The 6,000-nt window shown below is 40.9% G+C and overlaps 1 long non-coding RNA gene across 1 annotated transcript in view; it reads right to left on the minus strand.

Moving 5' to 3' along the window:
• The window catches only part of LOC121489625, a 28,458-nt gene extending 24,949 nt beyond the window's left edge, over positions 1-3,509 (minus strand). Inside the window, exon 1 of the long non-coding RNA XR_005987373.1 lies at positions 3,253-3,509. This is a non-coding gene — a long non-coding RNA (uncharacterized LOC121489625). The remainder of the gene's footprint in view (positions 1-3,252) is intronic.
• Positions 3,510-6,000: the final 2,491 nt, after the last annotated feature.

The following is a 6,000-nucleotide window of genomic DNA, read 5'->3' on the forward strand; positions in this document are numbered from 1 at the left end:
GTTAGATCTTTTCAGTAACTATAATTCATATCATTATGACATGTAAATGCTGCTCTGAACTAAGTGTAGTAAACTACAATGACTTTGACTAACCTGAACAATTTTTTTTTTTTATTTCCCTGGAGATTTAGTATAGTAGTAGTCATAGCATTTACCACGAATTGAAACACAAACTCTCACTCAATTATGTAAACATCCTCTGGAGACATTTAGAGCATCCCATATTTTATCAATCTGATCTTCAAGAAATGCTTCCCAGATTCTCTGCCATGATTCCGTCTGGATTGTTTGTTCTCAACAACTGGGGTGGAACTGTCATCCAGGGATTGCCTTTCACTATTTTCCTAAGGATTCCTTTCACTTCTCTTGTTTGGATCTCCTGATTCCTGATCTTGGGAAATAGACTGGTTTCTTGGTTTTTCTCCCTTGTTTTGGTGCTTGGTTTTGGTGCTTGGTTTTCTCCCTTGTTTTGGTGAAGCATACCCTTTGGTAGATTCCTGGTAAAGGCACAAGGGAAATACAATTTTTGAAACACTGCCTTTCTAAAATGTCTTTAGTCAATTCTCATGTAATTGCTGTTCTGTGATTCTAAGGCAGGAGTGGTTTTTCCTCCCAAGTGTCGATGACAGCGCTTTCTCACCTTCCAGCCCCTCGTACTACTGTTGAGAAAACTGATGACATTTTAATTTGAACCTTTGTGGGCTTTTTTGCACTCCATTTTTTCTTTTCTCTCTTTCCAAAACTCCTGTTATTTAGATACTAAACCTTGTGGATTCATCCTCTAACTTTTCACTTTTTTTCTCTTTTACGTCATTCACTCTATTAACAGGGAGAGTTCTTCAATTTTATCCTCCAATTTATTAAGTTTTTCAAAATTTCTCTTTTGTTTCTGAATGCTTAAAACTCCATTCTCTTAAAGTTCCGTTTATCTACCATTCTGTCGCTGTTTCAAGGTTGAATTATTTCTTCTTGTCTCACCAAAGATACTACTGATAGGTTTTTCTTTCTTTTCGAGCTTCTTTTCTTTGACTGTCTCTGGTTTTCTCATGTTGCTTTTTTAATGTCGATTTGTCTTAGTCTGGATCTTTCACGTTAGGGTTTCCTCATGTGTGAATCTTGGTCATATGCTCATAAGAATAAGTTTGTGGCTGGGGCTTTTCAAGAGCGAACCTCACTCAAAGGTCACCTCGCTGAGCTGTTTCACTGGGGAAATCATAAACAATATATGTAAGATTTTCTTCTTGGGCTCATCAGATTCTCCAGAGGACTTTCCAGTCTCCTACTTGAAAGACAATGGCCTGGCTGCCAGTATTCTGGGAGCCAAGGAGATGGGGAGGACTTGGGTATCAGAAGCCAATAAGACTATAGTCTGTCTCCCACCTCCATTCCTGCCTACTCTCTTCCAACCCAGAGATCTTCTGTTTTCGACTGCAGAGAATAATCCTCTAATTTGAGTGTGGGGGAGGCCAAGTGTCTGCATAAATTGGAGAAGTTGGTCTGGGGATCAAATTGCTCCTTAAAAAGCTTTCAACAAATCCTCCTTCTTTAGACCTCTCCCATGACTCCCATTTCCAGAGATGCTCAGTGTTACTGGGTCACAGCCTTTTTAGAGAATTTCTGTGTCAATCCACTTTCTTCACTGCTGATTCAGGATTCAGCTTCCTTATACCTGCTAAATCAGCACTTGTTTATTTGCTTTCCAGATTCCAAACATTTGCTTTGATTTTTTCCTTTCCCATTTTCCCCTTGCCAGGAAAAGTCTCTTCTATTGTGGTTTCAGGGAGCTATCAGGAGAAAGGGATGCAAGAGGTGCATTCAACCTGCTACCCTTCCATGGAAGTCACCATGTAACTAATGTTAGTTGCTTAAAAAAATCAAAACACAGAAACAACAAGAATATAGAGCCCTGATGTAGGAAAAAATGTTCTGTTGATGTTGGAATATAAACTGAATCATATTAAAAACTTTAAAAGCAGTAAAGATAAACCTTCTGATATTGAACTAGTGAAACTTTCTCAGCACCTAGGGAGTAAATCCAGCAATTAAAATAAATGTTTAAGGCATCCTGGCATGTAGTGTAGTTTATTACCCTTAAGGTATTTGTTCGGCAGTTCCCAAATGTTGAGGCTCTTCCTTATAATTAACTCTCCCTGATGCTATCTGTCACTTTCGCTTCCTGGTTGCTCCCTAAAAACTATATCTGTGTGTCACTCTAAATATCTTGAGGTAGGCAATGTAGGATGTTCAAGGATACCTTCCCTTAAACTTAGTCCAGAACCAGTCCTTAATTGCCACTCCTTAGTTCCCTCTTCTCTGGGCCCAGTTACATTCTAGAACCAAGGATCTTGCAAACATAAGGAATACCAAGTCTTACAAGTATCATGGAATTATCAGAGGCCTCCCTCACCACCCACTCAACCTGGATGGCTCAGCATTTGCAGTGAAATTAATCCCAGGAAGGAGGCAAGCACTCCTTTGGCAACATAATGTCAGGAATTTTATTTCTGCAAGAAGTAGAGTCAAAGCTATATTCATAGGAAGAACATGAAATGTTTCATGTAAGACTAGTATGTTGATGTTTGGAGGAAAATTACATATGTTGGTAAAATGTGTTTTCCACTAGGTAAATTAAAAAGGAAATCAGCCTCAGCAATTGTAGATGGAAAGAAGACAAATTAGAGACAAATTTTCTATTTTCCCCACGTATGGGACTGGGGCACCCATATGCTTTCCCTGCCAGCAGAAACAGTACAGTGGAAAATTCTCACTAAGATCTAGCCAAAGCCTGTACTGGCAGAGAGTGCAAGTCACAAGGTAATAGTGGGTAGTATGCTCCTTTAATTTGTGCAGAGGGGTGGAACTTTCCAGGGAGGGAGAGGTATGCATGCTGGTTTGAGGAAGGCCTAAAGAAGACAACCTGGAGGAGAAAGATGGAGTTTAGGGGAGAAAGAGTTAAGGAAAGGAGGAGTGCGCACAAGGACACCCCCTGTGAACATGGAATCCTGAGAGTAGAATGAGGAAATGAAATAGCTTGCACCTCCTGTTTCCTTCAAGCACTTAGCTCATCAAGGTGCAGCTTGGGATCGATCACAGCATGTGAGTTCCCATGAAGAAGGATCTCCTCCTGGTCACCTGTCAAAGCATCAGCCACAGTTTCTCAAGCCTGACAGCTACAAAAGCAATTCACGTAATCCCCTGCCCACATATATGCACCCAGGAGAAGAGCAGGATCAGGGTAGAGGAGGAAAATACCTTGGAAGTGGAGGAGGAGAACTTTGTTCCTTTTCTTCCTTCTTCACTAAAGATTCCATCCATTCCATAGTACAGAAGTTCTACTGGATATCCTGACGACTCTGTTTAGTCCTGAATTCACAATGGAAGGCCTGCTTTCTGAGGTTTGGGGTTAGGCTAGAGGCATCCTGGCTACCACAGCAGAGTCTTGCATTTGCATTTATGCTCCTACCTGAAATATCTAGAGTCCTTTTCCATATGTCCTTTCATCTGATTACCATCACAACAAGAAGTGGTTAAACATTCTAACAAGAAATCCACAGCTCATTGCAGAGAGCAAAGTCTCATGTGTTGGTCACTCCGTGGGGTCAGAATTATTAGTCACTAGTCAATTAATCAGAAATACACCCTCCTGTCAGTGGCTACCATCCAGGAGATGCTCTAAAGGGCTCAGGCAGGAAGTTATCCAAGAGCTCTTGCTCTTTCAGGTAAAAGGAGTATAAATCAACACCCCCTCTAGAGCAACTCAGTAGAGAGTAAAGAACACAGATGCTGGAGAGACCTTACATTAGAAAAAGAAGACATACCTTGGATATGTCACCTACTTTATCAAAAGGGTCAGCCTTGGGGTGCCTGGGTGGCTCAGTTGGTTAGGCGTCTGCCTTCGGCTCAGGTCATAAACCCAGGGTCATGGGATGGAGCCCCACATTGGGCTCCCTGCCCTAGGGAATCGGCTTCTCCCTCTCCCTCTGCTGCTCCCCCTGCTTGTGCTCTCTGTCAAACAAATAAATAAAATCTTAAAAAAAGAAAAGGTCAACCTTCCATAGAAATAAATACCCTATAATAGCTACCTTTTCTTGAAACACATTCTGAGAACTTTCCACATTCTCCAAGTTGCAAACACTAGCACAGAACACAATTACCTTTAAGAAATGTACAAGGAGGAGTCTACACACAGTGGTGCTGGAATATGAGAGCTCACCCATCTGTCACATGACTCACTCCCTGTACATTGGTCTCATTATGACCCCAATAAAAATTTATCAGCTAATTACTACATTCATAAACCTTTGGTGTTGTTCTTAAACAGTGAGAAACACAAACATTAAATCCTCAGAGGCCAAGATTGGACGGTAATTAAGATCTGTATTTATAGCAATAATCAACCTCCTGTGGAACAAAGAGCAGCACAGTCTGCCAATATTCTTATGAACCACAGCATAGAATGACATGAGGCAGAAGGCATCATGCAGCCCCAAGACCAGTCCCTGGGGAAAACCTGAACACAGGACACAATCTGCGATTTCATGGACAGTATGAATTTCACCCACAGTATATACATACACATATAGCAATGGGGCTGCAGGAAAGGCTTTGGGTTTGACGGTGAGGAGATTACTGGTAACTGTAAACTGATTCAGTGAGAGGTTAAAGATCTGAGAGCATTGGCAGGAGATAGAGAATATTCTGTTGAGAAGCTCCAGGTAAAGAGGAGAATGAAATGAAGAGGCTTTTGTGTGGGGTTGGCAGGACTGAAAGACAGCTTTGGGGGAGCCAGGGAGTGGAGAGGGTAGATGGAGGGAAGCTGGGTGACAGAGCCACTCTCTACCACAGCCCTGCACACAGTAGGACAAAGCGTCCCAACAGTCATGACCCTCCAGATTATTGTCATGTGGGTCAGGACAAGCATTTTTAAAAACAGCATTGAGATAGAATTATCATGCCATCAACCATACATATTTAAACTGTATAACCTTATAACTTTGGGACATATGCATATTCCTATGAAACCATCACCAAAATCAAGATAATAAACATATCCATCATCCTCAAGAGTTTCCTCCTCCATCTTTGTGGTCCTTTCTCTCCCAAGTCACTCTCATCCCCAGGCAACTGCTCATCTGTTTTCTATCACTCTACATTAGTTTTCACCTCCTAGAATTTTATATAAATGGAACCACACAGTACGTATACTTTTCTGACTGATTTCTTTCACCCAGAATAATTATTCCGAGATTCACCCATGTTGTTGCAAGTATCAATAGCTCATTTCTTTTCAGAGCTGAGTATTATTTCACTGTACGGATGTAGCTCAGTTTATCCATTCACATGTTGATGGGTGTTTGGGTTTCCAGTTTGGGGCTATTCCAAATAACGCTACTGGGAACACTGGAGCCCTGGTCCATATAAGACTTTGGGTGGACATATGCTTTTATTTCTCTTGGGTATATACCTAGAGATAGAATGACTGAATGAGATAGTAGGTTATGCCTAGCTTTTTAAGAAACTGCTGGACTATCTAACAAAGTGGCTGTAATATTATGTATTCCCACCGGCAGCACGTGCGAGTCCCCACTGCTCCACATCCTTGCCAACACCTAATGTGATCAGTCTTTTTAATTTTAGCCATTGTGACATGTGCAGTGCTATCTCATTGTGACTTTAATTGGCATTCCTGCTGGTGACTATTGACAGTGAGCATTTTTTCATCATGGGCCTGTCTGCCATCCATGTATCTTCAAGTATCTTTTTAGCTCCTTTGCCGATTTTTTTTAACTGGGTTCTTTCTTTTATTATTGAGTTTTGAGGGTTTAAAAATATATATTTGAGATATAATCCCTCTGTTAGATAAATGATTGACAAATATTTTTCCCAGTGTGTAGCTGACCTATTCACTCTTTTAACAGTGTCTTTGGAAGACCAGAAGTTTTAAATTTTGATGAATTTCAATTTATCAACTAGTTTTATGGATTGTGCTTTTGCTATAAT

The sequence above is a fragment of the Vulpes lagopus genome, chromosome 4 (genome assembly GCF_018345385.1).
Source record: "Vulpes lagopus strain Blue_001 chromosome 4, ASM1834538v1, whole genome shotgun sequence".
NCBI classification, from domain to species: domain Eukaryota; kingdom Metazoa; phylum Chordata; class Mammalia; order Carnivora; family Canidae; genus Vulpes; species Vulpes lagopus.